Genomic DNA, 22118 nt, shown 5'->3' on the forward strand with positions numbered 1-22118 from the left:
CAGTCAAGAAGCCAAAGACACATAGGTACTGGTGACAGACAGACAGACAGGCTTCAGTTTTATGCAACTAGTACATTGGTGCAATGCTAGAGATGTGTAGCTGCCCAGACATTTACAACATTAAAAGAGAAATGAAAGATTGTTGAGACGGAATTTTATTTTAGCCAAAGCTATCCAAAGTTCCACGTTAACGGTGGGAGGGGATCAAATTAGGACCTCACGGCAGGAGGGGGGGTGCTGTTTGAAGCAAACTGTTAGCATGAAAGCAGTCCAAAGACTATCTGTTGCACTTGGACTTTTAATTTTAAATTCACTTTGATACATACAGTACAAAGGATTTCCTGCTAAATTATATATCATTTATGGTTTCACCAATGTTATTCCCCACTAATAACCCACATTCCGGCCAAGGAGACTCAGATGTTAAATTCTTCTTTGCAAAGTCCTCACCATAAAGGGAAGTGGTGGGTTGGCAGTCCTTTGCAAATGCATCTCCTCATTAGCCGTCAAAGCAGAAGAGAAAGTGGTATTTGAACTATTAAGGGAAAAAAAACTGTTTAAAGAAGCGTCTTGCTCTGTGAAGCCCTGTACCTACACCTGTGAACACTTCCTAACTGGCCTACAAATATTCCCCAACCAGAGAAGATCTTTTTGAAATGGAAATTGACTGGGGCAGCCGATAAAAGACGTTCCAACTTCAAAGCCAGGTGTTCAAGTTGTTCAGCGGACCACCTTAATTAACTTATTTAATATCCTGGGGCAGTACTCTTAACAACCGTACAGCAAGCCTTAGTCATCAGCATTCCTCAGCACATGCTATAGTATATCTAAATGATTCCTCTAAGAATTAGAAGGTATTTCAAAAAATTTCTTGCTTTCGGCAGTAACACTGGAAGTTATACTGAAAATTATTAATGGCCAACATATTTCTCCTAAACTATTCTATTGTTTCTTTAATCTGGATTATACACCCACACTTGTAACATCAGTATTTAATATTTAGCTACATAGTTGCTTACAGCAGTATGTGGGCGTTGTTGGATATATCAGTGGTGCCATGCATGAACATCACAGCTGGCAGAATAGTACGAGGAAGCAACATCTGGACTGTGGTCCACTTCAGGATGGAATGTCTTTTGCCTTTTATGTGCAATGCCTCTTGTTGTCATATTTGCAAACTTGGGATGTGTATATTCTAGAGCTTCTGGAATTTCTGGGCACAACAAGTCCCCATAAATTGCAGGGGAAAGTATGCTGTACTGCTTAGAGTGAACTTCTGTCTTCCTGCAACACACACTGCCCTGTCATTGATTGCTGTTCATTCACTCGCCCAGGCCTAAGTCAAACATCCTTCACCCCCTCTCCTCCTTTACGCAGGTCTTTGGATGCATGCCTTAATGTCTCTTTGTACAACTCAGCATCATTGTTTTTATTATCGATAATGTTCCTGCGAAGCAATCAGTTTTACTGCACTAATGGTGCTAAGTAAATCCAAGTTGTTGTTGTCTACAGACTGATGTAGCCTTTGAGATTTGTTGGTGTCAGGGCCAACAAAGTCTTTGGTGTAGTTAATTAGACACAGCACTAATTTCATTTATTCCATACTAAACCTATATTTAATGCTAGGCCAAAAATTTTGAGGCATAGTCTCCAGTCCTGCTTGTATTTACAGAAATGTAGGTGAAATATGATGTCAGAATCTGATTTTAATATATCAATCTGAAACTAATAGATGTAATCCTCATATGTATTGAATATCTGTTTTAAGTTTTTAAATATTATTTTCTATCCTTTAATTTCCTATAAATACAAAATGTTGTATATTATAATGTCTAAATAAAGAAATGCCATTCATTCTCATCTCATTCAGCTTCACTTTGGTTTTTCCCTGTGCTGATCTTCTAGTAAGAGAGAATGCTTGTAGCTCGCGTGTGTGTTGAGTCCCAATAATTTTTTTATAAGGTCATTTCTTATAAGGTTTAAAGTGGTATGTAATTTAAATCCAAATAATGGGTCCATTACTGGTGCGCTAGGAGGTCAAAATTTTGTTTTTGATCACATTTGAAGAAGATATTCAGTGGTTCTCTGATAAATCTGATATGCACCAGTCACCCCCAACTAAAGCACCATCTGGCAGGGTTGAAGTAGTCTGGCTACATCTCCCACATAACAAAGTAGCATTCTACTTGACCGAAGGACTTGCTGTGAGCAAGCTGAGTTCTACTCAGAGGTATGACAGTGCTCTCACAGCCATGGAGACATACAGCGCAGAACCAGGCCCTTTCACTCGCCAGGTCTGCACCAAACATCAAGGACTAATCGTGCACTGAACCCATTTTATTCTCACCACATACTCATCAACGTCCATATATCCGACCACTCACCTACACACTGGGAACAACCTACAGTGGCCGATTAACCTTGCAAGCCACATGTCTTTAGAATGTGGGAAGAAACCAGAGTGCGCAGGATGAAACCCATGAGATGACAGGGAGAACTTGCAAACTCCACACAGACAACACCCGAGATCAAGATTAAACCCAGTCAACCTAGAACCAGCCTGTGGTCCTGCGAGGCAGTGGCTTGAACGGCTGAGCCATACCGTCCCACCTATGTTGAAGGTAGGGTTCACCTGGCTCTGTTATGTTCTTGCTTTTACATGATCACTTAAGCATCAAAGAGTACTTTCTAATTTACTGCTTTTAGACTTGGAGAGCGGCATTGCTATGCCCGTTTTTGATGGTATTAATCTGTATAATTGGACCAGTCTGATCTGTTTTCCCTTCACAGCAAAAAAAAAATCAGCTGCTCCAAAAGCTCATTAAATGTAGTCACCACATTAGAAAAGCAGACATAGCCTAGAGTGGTCAGCAGGCAACGTCCCAGGAGAAATGCACGCAGAGGGTACCCCACAGAACTTTCTGTGGTTATATTACTTCAGAGATCAGAAATCTTGAAGAAACTCGCACATGCAACATTTCATAACTTAATTATTTTTTTCAAAAATGATGCAAAGCAGTGAGGAGCCTGTGGTGCTTATGGGTTGTGCAGTACTGTAGCCACAAGCTCAGCTTAGGAGGGTTCTGTTAACAGTACTGTAGCCACTCAACTCAACACCAGCAACTTTAAGAGCCATAGAGTAACACAGGACCAAATCAGGGCCTTCGGCCCAACTCAAATATGCCAACCAGGATTCCCATCGAAGCTAGTCCCACTTGCCTGCATTTGGCCCATATCCCTCCAGCCCTTTCCTACCCATGTACCTGTCCAAGTACCTTTTAAATGCTGTTAACGTACCTGTCTCCATGACTTCATTGTCAGCCCATTCCATATACTCACCACCCTTGGGAAGAATTTGCCATTCAGGTCTTTTTAAATCTCTCCCCACTCACCTTAAACATGCCCTGGAGTTTCTGATATCCGTCTATGCCCTTTATGATTTTATAAAGCTCTCAAGAAGGAAGCATCCATCATGAAGAATCCTCTCCATCCAGGACATGCCCTCTTCTCATTGCTATCATCAACAAGGAGGTACAGGAGCCCAAGGATGCTCACTCAATATTTCAGGAACAGCCAGATTTTTAAACTCATGAACACTATTTTATTCACTTTTTGCACCATTTATCCATTTATCTACTCATTCATTCACCCAGTTATTTACTTACTTATTTATGCATGTATTTATTTATCTATCTCTATTTATTCTTAATGTAATTTATCACATTTTTATGCATCACATTGTACTGCTGCCGCAAAACAACAAACCTCACAACATGGGTCAGTGATGATTAAGGGTCTCGGCCTGAAATGTCGACTGTACCTCTTCCTAGAGATGCTGCCTGGCCTGCTGCGCTCACCAGCAACTTTTATGTGTGTTGCTTGAAATGCCAGCATCTGCAGATTTCCTCGTGTTTGTAGTTTGTGAAGGGATTCAGTTTGCCAAACCAAATGACCTTTTCCCATCTTTTGTTTCTTTCTGTTCTGTCGACCCTTCGACTCCATGTGATAAGCTCTTGGTTTCATTTCTATTGTCAGCACGAAGCACTGAGTCAGGACAGTTAATTTCTCTGTACGAAAGGTGGGAAAACATGCAGAAAAGTGATTTTGCATCATCTCCTGGTAGCTAATTGTACAACAGCGGAGAGAAACTTTGCAAATCACTTGCCTGCCTGTTTTCTCGCATGAGATATTTTAAAGAATATACCCAATCATTGGAGTTCCTCTGCACTGTGAGCAATTAATGGGTCCACTACACTCCTAACTTGAGCACAGTAAAGGTGGCAGAGGTGTTAAAGGGTTAGACGGTGAGCCACGTCTCTGCAGATTATCCAATCTCTGCCCTGCTCCTGTAGCCATAGGGCTGTCGTGGTTTGTCCAGTTAATCATCTAGTCAATGGTGACCCTCAGCACTGCGATGGTGGGAGATTTTATGCTCTGTGTGCTGATGAATGGCAATGGGCTGATATTCCTATTGTTTGAGATGGTCATTGGCAGACACATGTTGTGGACATTGCCTGCCACTAGGCAGCTCAATCTTGGAAGTTATTCAGGTGTTGGGGCAGGCATGCATGGACTGGCCTGTTACCTGAGGAATCAGGAATGGAGCACAATACTGTACAGTCATCAGCGGGCAAGCCCACTCCTTACACCACTATGGGGACGTGCTTTGAAGTAGAAGGTCGGGCTGGTTCACTGTACCTTAAGTCATTTTATAAAGCATAATAAGATCACCTTTCATTAACCATTTGCCAGCATGAAAACTGAAGTCTCTCTCCATGATAATCCCCTGAGGCAGGGCAATAGCTCATAGCCTCTCTCTACACTGCCTCCTGTCCTTGTTTCCTGAGAGCCAGAAGCAAGCACAGTGCTCAGGTTGTGCTCTGTGTTACACTTCACGTGATGACTTCTGCTCTCTGTGGCTTGCCTGTGTCTCAGACTTTTATACCTTCATCCCTAGTTACTTCAACACCGTTCTCAGATCCAGAGTAATGTGACGGAAAGACAAATCAGCGTGCCGAGCTGTCATTGAAGAGGACAAAAACATTCCTCAAATTAGTCTCAGATGTCCCTCAGCTGAACTGATTGTTGCTGAGGAAAACAAATACTCACTTTCCACTTGACAACTGTGATTAAATAGTCAAAAATGACTGAAGGTTAGTTCAGTAAATACTTATTCAGTATAGTTCATCTTTACTGGAGTTTCTGCATCTATTCTACAGTATCTAATAGGCTGCATTCCCTTTTACTCCATCCATTCCCAAACAGAGGGCCAGACAAGGTTAGGCAATTGTATGACTAGATACCCTGTGGCTAGAGTCTGAAATGCAACTGAGGTCATTTTCCCATTTTGATTACTCATTAAAATGACTATGTTTACTGTAACTACGTTCCTGAATAACAAGATTTATGTTTTTTAATTTGACTATTCCCCTGTTTGATTATTGCTATTTACTCAAGGCAACTTTTGGTTAAAATGCTTCAGGTTTAAAACAATTACAACATCATACAGATTTGGCTGGACTACTCCCAATCTTGACCTTGGTAGACTTGTTTGCAGGTGACATGCTTGGAGAAAAACTACCTAGAAAAGATTTAAGCCTAATCATCACAGGTACACCAGATTTCAATAAAAGGCTTTGTTTTCGTTTATTTGTAAGCATTGTAAAGCTTTTCCACTTATGAGAGAGAGTGGTGAAGATCTGGAACTCACTACCTGTAATGATGGTGGAAAGCGTTCAATTACTGCCTTTAAAAGAGAATTACTGTATGTGGCCACTAGAGAGAGAGAGACAGCAATTTGTCGGACCACAAGGAAATTAAAAAAGGAATGGGGCTGATGAGATTGCTCTACTTGGACCTGGCATAAACAGTGGGCAAAATGGGCTCCTTCTATGTTGCAACAATTGAATTATTCCATTCTTTCTTAAATGGCATTGCAGTTCTTAATCTTTCAACATACATAAATTGTGCGGAATAAACTTTTTTTTAATGTCGCTCCTATATCGATTTATATACTAAAAATTAATATCACGCACTGATACATTCATTAAGAATCACACTTTTAGTGGTACTGGCCTTGTCGCACTGTAAGCAGTGCATTCAATGGAGGAATGTGTAGTTGCAGAGTGATGAGTTTTCATCTAAGTTGGGACCCAATAATCTGGTGGCAACATTAAAAATTGATTTTATTTTGCCTACCCATTATTCTCTGACCTCTAATCTTAGCATGTCACGTCCAGACTTGGTAATATTTCTTGTAGGCAACATGACTGAAGCCTGAGTGAAGTGTTGCAAAATGTTGGGCTCGTATGAGGGGACTTGGAGGCACTAATTTATCCCTCTTCAAACAATAGTTGGAAATTGCCTGTGTGTTTTGCATTCATGGTTTGTGATGTCATCCGAACTTCTCAATGAGATTATAATCGCCCTGAGGATCTATATTATCTATATCTGTAAACAAATTAGACATTCAACATGCACAACAGCAAAGCTAGTGCATAATGTGCTCTTTCTGCTGAGCCAAGATTTAGCCCACGTACAGGCCGTTTATCAGTTTCTAGGAAAAACAATTGATGTGAATTGGAACACACTAAGCACGATGTCCAAAACAAGGTCCAGACATTTATAGCTCACTCTGACCAATTAACTTGCACTCAAATACAGAGGAGCTAGTTACTCTCACATTACTGTTTGTGGAACCATGCTGTGCACTTATTTACTGCTAAATTACAGTATGACTGTACTTTAACTTCAGTTTATGAGGCAAAACTGCTAAAATTCTATTAAAGTGTGAATTTTACAATCTTATCATATCTCAATGGTTCAGAAACTGACATGCCACATGATGTCACTACTGCATAAATACTTGTCAATTTGCTCATTTGACAATTTGATACCCTCCCTCCCTTACCCCCCAATCCCTTCTCTCACCCCACCCAACCCTGAGGCCTATACCAAGGAGATCTCACTGGGTCTTATGTCTCAACCTGCAACGTGTTGATAGACTGAAAGTCAGGTCTACACTGTGGACTGGTTTCTTGGAGGAATTGCAGATTAGTGGATTTTGTTGGTTGCAAGATTTACACCCTCTTGTTTGATTTCCCTGCCCCAGTCCGACCTGTGGGATTTAATGCTAGAATTTCTCAGTGAAAGAATGACAGTTGGGAGCTTGGTAGTGTGGGTAGGACACACAGCACAGACATAGGTCATTTGGCCCAGTGCTGGTGGTTATGCTCCACACAAGCCTATCAGCATCTCTGTGATTTCCTTTCCTGAAATTTACCCTGAAACTAACACTCCATAGATGGAAATTAGAACATTAGAAAGCTTTTGACAAAGACAGGTCATTCGACCCACCAAAGCTTGCCAAATTCCTATTCAAATAGTGTGTTGAAATAACTATTGAGTTTAGATTTAAGAGTCTCTCAGGTACTACTCTCAACTACACAACTAGGTAGTTTGTTCCATGTGCCCACAACTCACCGTGTAAAGAAATGCCTCCTGATGTTAGTCTGAAATCTCCACTGAACCAGTCTCCACCTATGGCCCTGAGCCCTCGCTGATGGATTAATCTTGAAGTAGCAGCTGGCATCCACCTTACTTATTCCCTTAACGATTTTGAACACTTCTGTCATATCTCCTCTCATTTTACTTAGGCTACTTAGGCTAAAAAGATTAAATTCTTTCAGTCTTTCTTCATAGCTCATACCCTGCGGACCCGGAATGAGTCTAGTCACTCTGCTCTGAACTCTCTCCAGTACCTTCACATCCCTCAGACAATATGACAACCAAACTTGTACACAGTTTTCAAGGTGTGGCCTCACAAGCTAATTATACAGCATAAGGAGAACGTCTCTAGACTTGAACTCCACAGAGCACATTATATGGCCCAACATTCTCTTAGCGTTCCTGATGGCTTCTGTACATTGTCTAGATGTTGATAGTGATGAGTCTACCAGGACACCCAAATCCTTCTCATACAGTGCACTTTTCAACTAAAGACCCCCCCCCCCATTGTATATTTATATCTAATATTCCTACTTCCTCTATGTAATACTTTACATTTGCTTATATTAAATTTCATCTGCCATTTATCTGCCTACATCTGGATTTTGTTTAGATCCGACTGTAATAATTCTACTGCCTGAACATTTTCAGCCCGTCCCCCTAATTTTTTGTCATCAGCAAACTTTACTAGTTTACTTGTAATGTGCTTATTTACATCATTAATGTAAATTAAAAACAGCAGTAGCCCTAAAACTGATCCCTGTGGAACCCACCTTTAACATCTACTAGGTGTGAAAATGATCCTCTCACCATAACTCATTGTTTTCTGTTTTTGAACCAATTCTGCACCCATTCGCACACCTTACCCTGAATCCCTACCGCCTGTAATTTGATTATTAACCTCTCATGGGATACCTTGTCAAAAGCCTTCTGAAAGTCCAAGTAAATGATATCATCTGCTCAATTGTTATCATAAATTTTTAGTTGCCCCTTCTTAGAACTCCAGCATATCAGTAAAACATGATTTCCCTTTTCTGAACTCATGCTGGCTTTCTGCTAACATGTCTGTTCTTATCATCTGCTTTTCTATCTCATTCTTTATTAATGTTTTCATTATCTTACCAACGAAACACGTTAAGCTTACTGGTCTATAGTTACCAGGGTCAGTGCAGTCACATGGGATAATGTTAGCCCATTTCCAGTCCTTAGAGATTTTACTGACTTGAAAAATATATGTTAGGTGTTTGTATCTATAAGCACAGACTGCTTTAATTACCCTTGGATATATATTGTCTGGCCCTGGAGATTTATTAATTTTCAGCCTTTTCAGCTGAATTAAGACCTCACTTTCTAAGATCCCTAAGTCACTTTAACAACCTTATTTTTCTCTATACTTACTGGCATATTGTTATCATCTTTGCAGGTGAATACATTAGGAAAATATGAGTTGAGAGTATCTGCAATGCCCTTCTCTGCATAATTTAACACTCCATTATTATTCCAAAAACACTTAACTCCTCCTTGATTTTTCTTTTACTACTAAAGTATTGAAAAATTCTCTTGGGGTCAATCTTGGCATTATCAGCAATATCCTTCTCAACCTGCCATTTGGCAATTCGAATTTCCGTCTTGACTATAGCTCTCATATTTTCATATGCCTCACAGTTAACATCATTACTATTTTTTCTGTATTGAAATGTTCCTTTGCAATTTGGTAGTGATTACTCTATACTTCTGGGTTTTGGTTTTGGACTCCACCCTACAATACAGGAACTATGTTCTCTGCCCTGCTCAACCTTTTCATAATGTTAAATGCCATTACCAATGCAAATCTCACGCTTCTCTTTGCCAGAGTAAAAGGCCAAGTCTGCTTAGGCTTCCAGGATAATTATATTGCTGTTTGCATGGGATTGCAAATAAGCAACCCAGCCATTTTAAAATTTCAAGCCATTCTTGTGAAGGCGGGAGGGGGGTGTTGGCTTTTCACACTGGCAAGCATTTGAAAAAGAATTGAACATTGTTGGCATGGTTTACTGTGATTTGCCTAAACCCATTTTTGCTAATAATTCTCCCCATGGGCCATTCCATCAAAACTGCCATTATTGTCCCTTAGCCATCATTTGAGGTTGGTGCTGTCCATCCAGACATATGAGAGATTTCAAAAACTATCAAAAACTCTGTGGGAGTTCCTGGTTTTTATGAGACTGACTTTATACCAAGCTATGATACAGGACATTATTATTGCTGTATACAAAGGGCTGAAATTCCCCAAATGCATAGCAGTCTCATGACGAAACGCTAATGTTTCATATTGCATATCGGAAGACAATAAACAAAGCCACACACATACTGGATCATGTGAAGTTGCTGATCTAGACATACCCAGCTGTCCAAGACATAACTACTAGGCACGTCAGTTAACACAGCAAGTATATGTTTTCGTACTTTCTGGCTGAATTCAGCATTAAAAATAAATATATATTCCCAGGGGCATTGCAGAACTTTAAATACCGGCTCTCAGAGGGACAGGTGTGTTATGGGGCAAATATATGAACGTAACCTCCTGTTATAGTTTGTTTTGGATGACTGTTGAGGGGCTTTGCCTCCTGTTTCTGTTGCAAGCGTTGCTTTGTACCAAAAGTTTCATTCCCAGTTAGAAGGATGGAATGCCTTCAATAGTAGCACAGCATTGCATTGTGTGTCTGAAATGATACAAAACGTAGACAGGACTACGTTAGCTATGATGCAACGACCAATTTGTCTGAGGAATAATTGTGAGAATAACTGCTTCAAATTGGGATCTTTTACATTCACTTGAGCAAGCACATGGGTCTTGATTTGTGATCTCATCTAAAAGCCAGCATCGCTCTTGATGTGACACTCCTTCAGTATGACTGCCTCTGGGGAGGAACATGACCCTTAACCTTCAGAATCAGAGTTGTTACAAATGAGGCACGCTTAAAATAAATTATACTTTGTTCAATGTATTTTTGTAAGATAGTAGATCGCTGACCGGTAAGTTTTATCCGACAGAAGGTACTTAAGGTCTCACACCACCAGGTTCATTACCCTACAACCATCAGGCTCTTGAACCAGTGTGGATAACTTCAATCACCTCAACTCTGAACAGATTGCACAACCTACAGACTCACTTTCAAGCTCTCTATACAATGTGTGCTCAGTATTATATTTCACTTGCACAGTTTGTCTTCTTTTGCACATCTATAGTGTGTCAGTCTTTGTTTATGTATAGTTTTGTAAATTCTATTGTATTTCTTTTTATCTTCTAAATTCCTGCAAGAAGATGAATCTCAAGGTATTAGATGGTAACAGTCCTGTACCTTGATAATAAATTTACTTTAAACTTTGAACTTAAAACACAGAACAGATCAGCACAGGTAGAGACACTTTGGCCCAAAGTGTCTATGTTGACCATGATGCCAAACGAAACCTACCTATATCTGCCTCCGCATGATCCATCACCTCCCATTCACTGCATGCTTATGTTTTGGTATTGGAATTACCTTAGTTTATTATTGTCACATGGACCAAGACCTTATCTTGCATTCTGATAATACAGATCAAGTCATTACTCAATGCATTGAGCTAGATTCCAGCAGCTAGAATAAGGTAAAACAATAGCAATGTAAAATAAAGTGTAAAAGCTACTGAAAATATGTCGTGTAGGTAAATGATCATAACGAGGTAGATTATGAGGCCAAGAGCCCATCTTATCGTATCAGAGGTCAGTTCAAGAGTCTGAAAACAGTGGGATAGAAGCTGTCCTTGAGCCTGGTGGTAGGTGCTTTCAGGATTTTGTATCTTCTGTTATTAGGTCTTCCTTCAGCTGCCAATGCTCCAGAGAAACCAACCCAAATTTGTCCAACATCTGCTCATAGCTAATGCTCTCTAATCCAGGCAACATCCTGGTAAACCTCTTCTGCATTCTCTCCAAAACCTCCCCATGTGGTGACCAAAACTTCATGTATTTCAATAAAAATTGGTGAGGATCAAAACAGACATGCCAAATTTCTTTAGGCTCCTGAGGAAGTAGAGGTCTTGCTGTGCTGTCTTAGCCATGGTTTCTATGCAGTTGGACCTGGACAAAGTATTGGTGATGTTCTCTTCTAGGAACATCTATCAATCCTCTAAACCTCAGTGCCGTTTATGTAAGCGGGAGAATATGCACTAACACCATTCCTGAAGTCTTTTGTTTTGTTTTGTTGATATTGAGGGAAAGGTTGTCGTCATGACACCATGTTACCAGGCGATCACCTTCCCATACGCTGACTCTTCATTATTTGAGGTATGGCCCATTGCGATGATATCATGGTATGGTTCTATGATTCTACAATAAGTAAATTGTAAAATAGGTGGTGAGAACAAGAATGGCTCCAAAAGACAGATAGATGCTCATAAACAAAATGAAACAAACATCCCACTCTAACATATTGATCAATAAAACCTCTTCCGAAGAGTGTCGTTAGCAATTGTCAGGTTCTAGTAGGTGGGGGGAATTAGTGGCACGAAAAAGGCTGCTATTAGCGGCTACATAAAATCAACACGTAAGCGAAGGATTTTATTTTGTAGAATGTGTTTTATGTGGTTCCTCTACTGCTGATGAGTTTCACGGAATGATTTTCTTCCAATAATTTGTATTTTTGTGCAACTCTCAGCCAATTTATTTTTCAACCGTAACCTTATGTTACTCTAGAAGAATTAGACCAAATTTTAATTATGTGTGGTTCCCAGATCACACACAATTATGGTCAACCATAGACAATCTACTTTTGGCTTTACTTTTTGATGGTTGACCAATATTATTGGCACTGAGGGTTTCCAAGTGTTCAAGATTCCTGGAATTTTTAGGACTTAGGAATTCAAACAGTGGACCTGATTGGAAGTAAAACTCAGGAAGAAAAATCAATCAGAGCACTAAGCAGTAGATAGGCTTTTTAAAATTGATACTGAATATCTTTATTCGATTTTGTTTAGCTATGAGGAAAGGTTGTATGTGCTAGAACAAAGAAGGTTAATTACATTCATAGAGTTCTACAGGACAGAAACGGTCCCTTTAGCCTACTGCATCCATGTTGACCATTTTGCACGTCTAATCCCATTTGCCTTACCTGTTTAAGTCACTGACTAATTGCCTTTTAAATGTCATGTTTGTCCAACTCCACTGCCTCCTCTGGCAGTGTATTTCAGGTATCGACCACTCTCTGTGTAAAAAATGTTCCCCTCAAGCCTCCTTTAAAGCTTCTTCCACTCTTGTTTTTTTGACATCCCCACGGGGAAAGATTCTGACTGTCTACCCTGTCTGTGCCTCACATAACTTAAAAGACTTCCATCAGCTCATCTCTCAGCCTCCTTCACCCCAGAGAAAATGACGCCTTTCTGTCCAATCTCTCGAATTGGAAGAGACAGTGCTGCAGATTGACAGGAAAATAAGGTGGACTGGGACCAAGCAATTTGTTTTTTTTTCTTCTCTCTGGATTCCAGCAGAGCAGTCTCTTGTATCTCTGTGGTTCTTCAAAGAAGGAGCATTATTGCTCTGTAAAACTCAACAGATCGAACAGCATCCGTACAGGCAAAGGGATAGTTAATGTTTTGGGTCGAGACCCTGCATTAGGATTCAGCCTGTCAGTTTCATTTCCCCCCCTGTTTCCCCATTGTAATAGTAATGCTTCTTCGTGCCATTGGAAAATGTAATCGATACACTTTCCTTCTTTTGAAATGAGGTCACAGTGTTTGGCTTACATTTTGAAAGTGCCCAGATGCCTCACTTGCCGACCAGATTAGAAGACATGCTAAACCTTGAGGTACTAAAACATTGTGCCCCAATACCCTGCAGATACCTTTAGAGCCAGATGTCCACCTGTCCTCTCAACCGATGAACTATACATGGCATGGCAGCAAGAGGCCATATGCATAGAGAAGCAGAAAAGGGAACGGTCTAAAAAGAAGGGAATAAGCATTGTCTCCTTGAGAAGGTTTACTCGGCATTTCCTTCCAGTAGCACAAGACAATACGTGTCAAAAATAATTTCCATATGTTGAAGAGAATCCTTCTCATGAGTTCCGTAGAAACTTCATGGTATTAATATTCATTTGGACTGTTATCATGGTCTGAATCTAATCTGGTGGTTTGTGACTGAAAATATTGCAAAGTTTTTCAGAACAATAATGCTTATCCTGTGACTGTGCAACAGAAAGAAACTTACTGGAGTGGGTGTCAAGAAGTCAGGAATTTGGAAATGATATTCTTGTGAGTCTACTGCAGTGCTGTTTTTAATTAGGTTCATTTGGAAATTTCTCTGGAATTCAATAATTCCAATGTGCAGGGCTAAGGACAAGCTTGCAGGAAATGAGCACAATTGTGACTCAAACTCTGAAAATAAAAAACAGAGGATGATTAGCTTCAAGTTTACCCAACATGTGTGAGGATAATAGCTCTGTAACAAAACAATATCATCAATAACGGCTCTCATATGCTGCAGACTAGTTTGATGAGATGTTATATGTCCTGACATTAAGTGCAGTAAGGACAGGGTCAGTTTAAGGCTGTATTAATCATAGTCTCAGTCTGTTCCAACGGGATCTATAAATCATAAGATCTTTTAAGAAGGTCTAAGATAAATGCAAAAGGTTCTTGATTTTCTTCTGCATTTTTTGGAAATACAACAATGAGGTTCGCACACTTTAGAGGAAGGTATAAGATAATGTATGAGACTGGGTAAAGAACACCAAATGCACACAAGAAATTGTCCATTAATGTCTGCTTTGTGGGCAACTTTTCTGCCATTAATAGCAAGTAGAAAACAAGTAGTTGTGATTAATCCATGTGGCATTTATTTAGTCCTTATCATTCTGTTTTTATCTTAGTGTGGCTGGTTAGCACAGCAATAGAGGCTCCAATGCTTCGGATTAATCTACAAGGTTTGGTTCTTCTGCAATTGGTATTAAAATGGAAGGCCTGGAGTTAGAAGAGCCTGATCACTTAAGACCACATGGCTGAGCACTTTGTTTCAAGGTAAAAGATGGGTCAATGTCCAAGAGTTGTTCATTCATTGTTCCTGACTCGACTGAATGTCTGTCTTCGATTGACCACAAGCACCAAATATTTAATCCCAGAGGAAGAGAACAGACATCATGTGACTTAAATTAATGCCAGGGGAGTTTTCAGGTCCATGAGTTATTAGCGTCAATCCCTGAAAGATCATTCACCTCAGATTCTCCTGGGAATGCATTTCTTACTCTACTTTGGGCTGTTTGAATTTTTGTGAGTAGAGGTTTGGAAAGACCGTTCTTACAACATTGTCTCATTGGTGTAAAAGACTCTAAATCAGAAAATACCAAAGCCAACAACCTGATTATGTGTAAAGTCATGGAAACATGGATATTAACCTTATATAAGGCCATAATTAATTAGAGCAGAATTAGGCCATTCGGTCCATCAAATGTTCTCTGCTATTCAATCAAAGCTGATTAATTATCCCTCTCAACACCATTCTCCTTCCCATACCCTTGGGTGCCCTTACTAATCAAGAACCTATCAACCTCCACTTTAAATATACCAAATGACTTAGTCTCTACAGCTGTCTGTGGCAATGAATTGCACAGATTCATCATCCTTTGCCTAAAGAAATTCCTCCACATCTTTGTTATAAAGGGATGTCCTCTAAATTAAAGCTGTACCCTGTAGTCTAGACTCTCCCATTACTGCAGGGTTCCCAGCCTTTTTTTTTTTTACCATGGACCCTTACCATTAACTGAGGGGGCTGTGGACCCCAGGTTAGGAGCTTCTGCATTATTGGAAACATCCTCTCCAAGTCCACTCTATCTGGGCCTCTCAATATTCAGTAGGTTTCAATGATATCCCCTCCTCATTAAAAATGCCAGTGAATACAGGACCAGAGCAATCAAACACTCCTCATACATTAATCCTTTCATTCATAGGATCATTCTCATGGACCTCCTCTCCAATGCTAGTACATCCATTCTTATATAAAGGGTCTAAAACTGCTCACCATACTCCAAATGTGGTCTGACCAGTGCCTTAGAAAGCCTCAGCTTTATACGTAAGTATCCACTATATGTAGCCACTGGATCCTTGGATTGGACCCACCTCAAAGGGTCCAGAAAAACACCACTAACAATATCTCTGCAAAATCCTCCAAATTCACTGGAAAGATATGAATCAACTTCAATGTCCCTTCCCCAGCCAATGTTCCAGTATTGTGGCCTGAATTGCTCTCTGACAGATACATGTCAATCTCCTGCCCAACAGCAGAATCCTGCACTGAGCTTTGTCAAGAGAAGAGGGCCCCAGGAAGACAAATCCTCCCACTCCCCCATCCTCCGGCTCACTGGCACATGACACTCAGAGTGGAGGAGAATTGGGGACAGTATTGAGGACCTTGAGTCCATGAAGAAGCCTTGGGTAAATGACAAGAAGAACACACTATCTCACCAACTACCCATTCTCTTACCCACCTCCTGTCCATCTGTGGAAAAGTCTACAGTTCCCTCATTGGCCTCATTAGCTTCCTCAGAATCCCAAAAAACTGGAGTGGAAGTAAGTCATTCTCCATTCTAAGGGACCGTGTCCGAAGAAAGATCGGACCCAAAAAGGTAAAATGATCTCAAAGGTAAGCACAACTGAACGGGTCTATTTCCTGGTGAGGGCTAATCCCTTCCCATAAGTGTAAGTAATTTTATGTATTGCACTGTACTGTTGCCACAAAACAAATTTCATGACATTTCGTATGTCAGTGATATTAAACCTGATTCTGATTCTGACTAGCAAGGGTGGGTGGAGAGACTCCCTTGTTTGAAATGGGAATTGCTTTGGATTTCAGTGCCATGAATGTTAGCTGTCAAATCAGTTCAAACATGAATATTGCCTAGGTCATGCTATGTGCGAGCATTTGCTGAGGAATTACAAATCGAATTGAATATTGCACAATCAGTAGCCATCCTCTCCTCTGACTTTGTGAAGGAAGGCAGGCCTTTAATGAAGCAGCTGAATTGGTTCCAGCCAACATTAGTTTCTGTCTGTTGGTGGTTAACTAGGTTAGTGTCATAGTCATAGAGAGACACAGCATGGAAACAGGCCTTTCATCCAACCGTTAAACACCCATTTACACAAATCCCACCTTCATCCTATTTTTTATTCTCCATGCGTACTCATCAACTCCTCTCAGAATTGATCATTCACATACACATTAGGGCAATTTATAGAGCCCCATTAACATGCCACTAGGATTGGGGAAGAACATAGAATAGCACAGTACAGGCCTTTTGGCCCACAATGTTGTGCCAACCTCTTAACCTGCTCCAAGTTCAATCTAACTCTTCCCTCCCAGATTACCCTCTATTTTTTTTCATCCATGTGCCTATCTTAAGTGTCCCTAATATACACCACCTCCAGCAGCCCATTCCACATACCTACAATTCTGTATGAAAAGCTTACCTCTGACATCCCCCCTATGCTTTTCTCAAACCACCTTAAAATTACTCCCTCTTGCATTAGCCATTGCTGCTGGCTGTCCACTCTTATCATCTTATACGCCTTGAAACATGTACACAGAGAAACTGGAGAAAATCATGCAGTCAGAGGGAAAACATACGAACTTCACACGGACAGGACCTCAGGATTGAACCTGGGTCTCTGACACGGTGATGCAGTTGCTCTACCAGCTGTGCCAAAGGCTGCCTGTAAGGTTTCAAGTGTTTCTGTAGCCTACGTTCTGGAGCTAAACATGTGAAGTATGTATCCACAAGCAATAGGAAGTACTTACATCTCCAGCCTGACAACGTGCAATTCTCAAGCCTACCGTTCTGGTTGAGCAACGCGTACAAGCTGCTGAAGGATCTCAGCAGGTCAGGCAGCACCTATGGCGGCGAATGAACATTTGATATTTTGGGCGAAACCCTCACTGGCCAGTCCCGATGAAGGGTCTCGTCCTGAAACGCCGACTGTTTATTGTTCTCCATAGATGCTGCTTGGCTTGCTGAGTTCCACCAGGGGATTTGCGCGTGTTGCTCAGAATCAACATCTTCAGAATCTTTCATGTCTATGTTCTGGTTGGGTAACCTCCACTACACATCCATTAGCATTCTGAGAATAACAAGGAGCGCTTTCTGATACAGATGTTTATTGTTGAATTCTTTGGGATGTCTGCAATTACATTCTTTCTGTATCTAAACAAAAAACAGAATATACTGGAGCTTTTCAGAAGGTCATGAAGCACTTGTAGAGAAACAGAGCCCATCTCTCTGTGTGTCCCTGGGAACAGCCCATATACCAGAAAGTCCTCTGTCATGCAACTGCCTGAGATGAACTGATATCTTTGACAAAAGCCTCATCTTTTTGCAAGTGATTTGAGGGAGATGCTGACATCTTCAACTTAGGGTGCTGGAAACCTTAAGGGGCAGCTTACAGTGTTCTAAACGCTTGAACGCACGGCCGATACCCTTTCACAGTTAAGCAATACTTCCACTGGCCACTGATCTAGCATCAAATCCATCTTTACAGAGGTGCTCCTATAAGCACTGGAGCAAGCACTTCATACTGAAGGGTGAATTAATGATAGGCTTCGCACACTGCATTACACCCTGAGGTTTTACATTGGAGTTAACTTGATTAAGCTCATTGGAATTAAAAGTTCGGCTTGCATAGATTCAAAGGTCGGCAGTCAGATGGTTACATGCCTTCTCCTTCCTGGGTCCGTGTAGCCAAATGCATCTGACCTAGGTTCGCAAGTCAGCGAGACCAGAATTTGAGGCCTAGCATTCAGTGTCTTCATTCAAGGTCCACATATGTCATCCTCGCTGAGTCCTGGGGTCAATACTGAAGATCAAAGCCCGAAGGCTCTGATCAGAGATGTAGAAGTCGAGGCTCGATGGCTGTCACCTGGGTCTGCAAGTCTCCGCGAGCTGCTGGGGAGGTTGAAAGCGAGTCCACAAGACCACTAGAGGCTGAAGGCCTGCCCTGGGGTTAGAGGACTGTCTATGTGGCTGGGTGGGTGGTAGGGAGGCGAAGGGCATGTTTCACTGTTGTTGTTCTGTTGACATTGCTTGTGTCTTCTGCAAACATTGTGGGTATGCCCCCAGCGCATCTTTAGGTTGTGTTCGTTGTTAACGCACGTTTCGATGTATATGTGACGAATAAATGAATCTGAATCTCAGTCATGCACAAGGTTGCACTTGCTAACCATCATCCAACATGAATTAAAGGATGCCACGCCTTGAGTTATCTTAATCAGTGGTGAATCAGACTCTCCCCTTCTAATAATACAACTTGAAGGACAGCATGCAACCCTTCAAATGTTGCATCTTTCACACTCCAGCTTTTGATATGGGTGTGGTACATGCGGGTGTGACGGGAACACAGAAACTGAAGCCGATAAGGAAATCATTGCTCATAGCTCACTGTTGTCTTTTGTACCTTGTTGAGACTTCAACATTGTCTCCCCTAAGAATAGAGAACACCACTGACATTTTAGAGAGATGGAGAGTAGGGTAGTAGAGAAACTAAAGGTAATAAAGGTAACAAAGAGACAATCACTGTGGGCAGTGAGCCAGAGCAGATAAAAGTGATTGCAGAATTGGCTCTATACGTTCAAGAAGCCTATATGACACAAGAGCAGTACAGTTTTCAAAAATAAGCACCATGAAACTGAGTGAATGTTTTAATAATTGGCATATGCTGTGGACAAAGGGAACTTTTATGGATTTTTATGGTTTTGGTCTGGATGGTTTCAGTCTCTAGCACTAATTCCTATACTAGGAGATGGTTAATAGCATTGTGGTTGTTAAACACAGAATTCTTGTTGTTAACCAACATCATAACTCAAGGTTGAAGATGTCCAGTTGGTGTTCCACATAATTGTACATGATATAGTGTTCTGAGCTCTGTGTTCCCCAGGTCTGTCTTTTCCGTAAGCTTTATTTGTGGAAGCTGCTGATCAAATACAGACATCTAGTGTAGACCCTTCTCAAGAGACACCACAAATGGAGACAGAGACTGTATTGCAAACTTGTATCCCACACAAGGTTCTTATCCGTTGTAAAGTGTGGCCTGGTTTTTATTTGCAAAGATATCCAAAGGCATTGACAATTCCAACACACAGGAATGCCCAGAATTGGATAATCAAGGAGGTATTTGGATTGTGGTATGATGGAAAGAACTTTAAAATAAATGGGTTAATGATTGTATTAACATAGCAGCCACAGGAACGCTCTACAAATGTGTTGAGAGTTTGTCCATTGACATCAAAACTGCAGTTTCCAGGCTTGTAAATTTGTGGAGGAAGAGAGAGATTACAATAAATCTCCTACAATAAGCTATTCACAGGAACAAGAAGATACATTTATACATAGCAACAAAATCTGCTGGATGAACTCAATGTGTTGAGCAGCAATGGGAGGAAAGGAATTGTCGACATTTTGGGTTGAAGCCCTGCGCCAGTAAAAACTCTGATACAGGACCTCGACCCAAAATGTTGACAATTCCTTTCTCCCACCAGTAGATTGTTTGTTGCTCCAGATTCCAGCATCTGCAGTCTCTCGTGTCTCCATACATTTATGAGAGAGAGGGAGAGGGAGAGAAGGAGGTTCATGGAGGGAATTGCACAGTTTAGCAACCAATCTCAGACAGGCTTCCAGTCTTGGAGCAGTTAAACTTGGGGATGGTCAAGAGGTCAAAATTGGAGGAGGATTGACATCCTGAAGGGTTGCAGGTCTGATAGAGTTTACAGAGGGAGGGTGAGACCATGGAGGGATTTGAAAAAGGATAAGAATTTAAAAATTGTGGCATTGCTGATCAGTAGCCAGAATAGAGGAGTGGTAGGTGAATGGGAGTTGGTATGAACTAGAAGACAAGCAGTGTATTTTTGGATGAACTCGTTTATGAAAGGTCCAAGCCGGCGGAGAACATTGGATAGAACAGTATTAAACACCATTTCTTGCGCATGCCACTTCAGTCTTAGAACGTTAATGCTCCCTTTTTTCTCTGCAACTAGATTAACATTATTTGTCACGTGTACATCGAAACATACAGTGAAATGCATCGTTTTGTGTCAATGGCCAACACGGACTGAGGCAGTCTGCAAGTGTCATCACGCTTCCGGCGCCAACATAGCATGCCCACAACTCACTGTCCCTAACCACACGCCTTTGGAATATGGGAGGAAACCAGAGCACCCAGAGGAAACCCACATGGTCAGTGGGGAGAACGTACAAACTCCTTACGGACAGCAGCAGGAATTGAGCCCCGATCAGTGATTGCTTGCGCTGTAATGCACCGCGCTAACCGCTATACTACCGTGCCACACTGAGAGAACGGATAGACACACGTCCCTCACCATGGCTATCAGGAAGAAATTATATAAACAGATGTGGGGGAACTCTAGAGTAACAGTGAAGATATCTAATTAGATAGGAGTTGAGCGCCCTTCACTTCCATACACCCAAGACCAGAAAGTTTTACTTGCTTGTTCATTCACAGGATCCAGGTATGATTGACTCAGCCCTAATTAATCCATTAACTAATCCATGAATTGACCAGTTTTACCAGTCCACTTCAGAGTGTGGTGAAGAGTCTGAAGTCACAAAAGGGCCAGGTAAGTACAGCAAATTTCCTTTCCAGATAAATTTATTGTCCTTAACAAGCATTAACATTAGTGAACCAGATGGATTTATACAACAATCCAGCAATTTTCAGTTTATGCTGGTTTATGCAATCACTTGAATTTGGTTATCCCAGGTGTGTCGCAATTTGAATTTATGATCAGCACACACAAAGTGCTGGAGGAACTCAGCAGGTCAGGCTGCATCTATGGAGGGGAATAAACAGTTGACGTTTCAGGCCGAGACCCTTCATGAACTTGTGATTCTTTTCACCAGCATGTCCGTGTGATGTGAGTGCTGCTGGCAATGACTGTCTGTCACCAATTGAGAGGGCAGGAACAGTCGACCTTGTTAGTGGTCTGGAGTCAGACATAGGCTGGAAAGTCATTAGGAAACCAGGTGGGTTTTACAATGCTGACAATTCCAGACACTAGCTTTTTTCCCTAAATCCAGATTTATTTAATTACTTGAATTTAACTCCTCCAGCTGTGATGGTAGAGTTTTGACTCATGTCCCTGGATTGATGCTCTAGAACTCTGGTTGCTGATGCAGTTACTTAAACCACTACACATGCAACCCCTCTTCCGGATGTTAGTCAAATAACTTAACTGCAATGCTGCCAAGTCCCGTTTTGTTTGAGTGATTCAACCAATACTTTGCCATTCCAGTACAGCCGGCATGCTTTTGGGGATAGAAAGCAAAAATGTGCAGAGGCCAGGGTGAGGAGCCTGGATTGGTGTCTCAAGATAGCTTCCTTGGTATGAATGAGAAATCAGAAAAGCAAAGATAATTTTTTGATGTTAACTTAAAAAAGAACAATTTTTTCTATCTTACATTCAGAATGATTTGGGCTTTCAGTCAAGAGACGGAAAGTTTTTCAGGTTTTCATTTGTTGAAGAATCAGATGAGACAAACCAAAAAAACCCAGTAGTTCCAGCCACATGAAGGGATTCATAAAGTGACCACACAATATACATT

Source organism: Mobula birostris, chromosome X (assembly GCF_030028105.1).
Source record: "Mobula birostris isolate sMobBir1 chromosome X, sMobBir1.hap1, whole genome shotgun sequence".
NCBI classification, from domain to species: Eukaryota; Metazoa; Chordata; class Chondrichthyes; order Myliobatiformes; family Myliobatidae; genus Mobula; species Mobula birostris.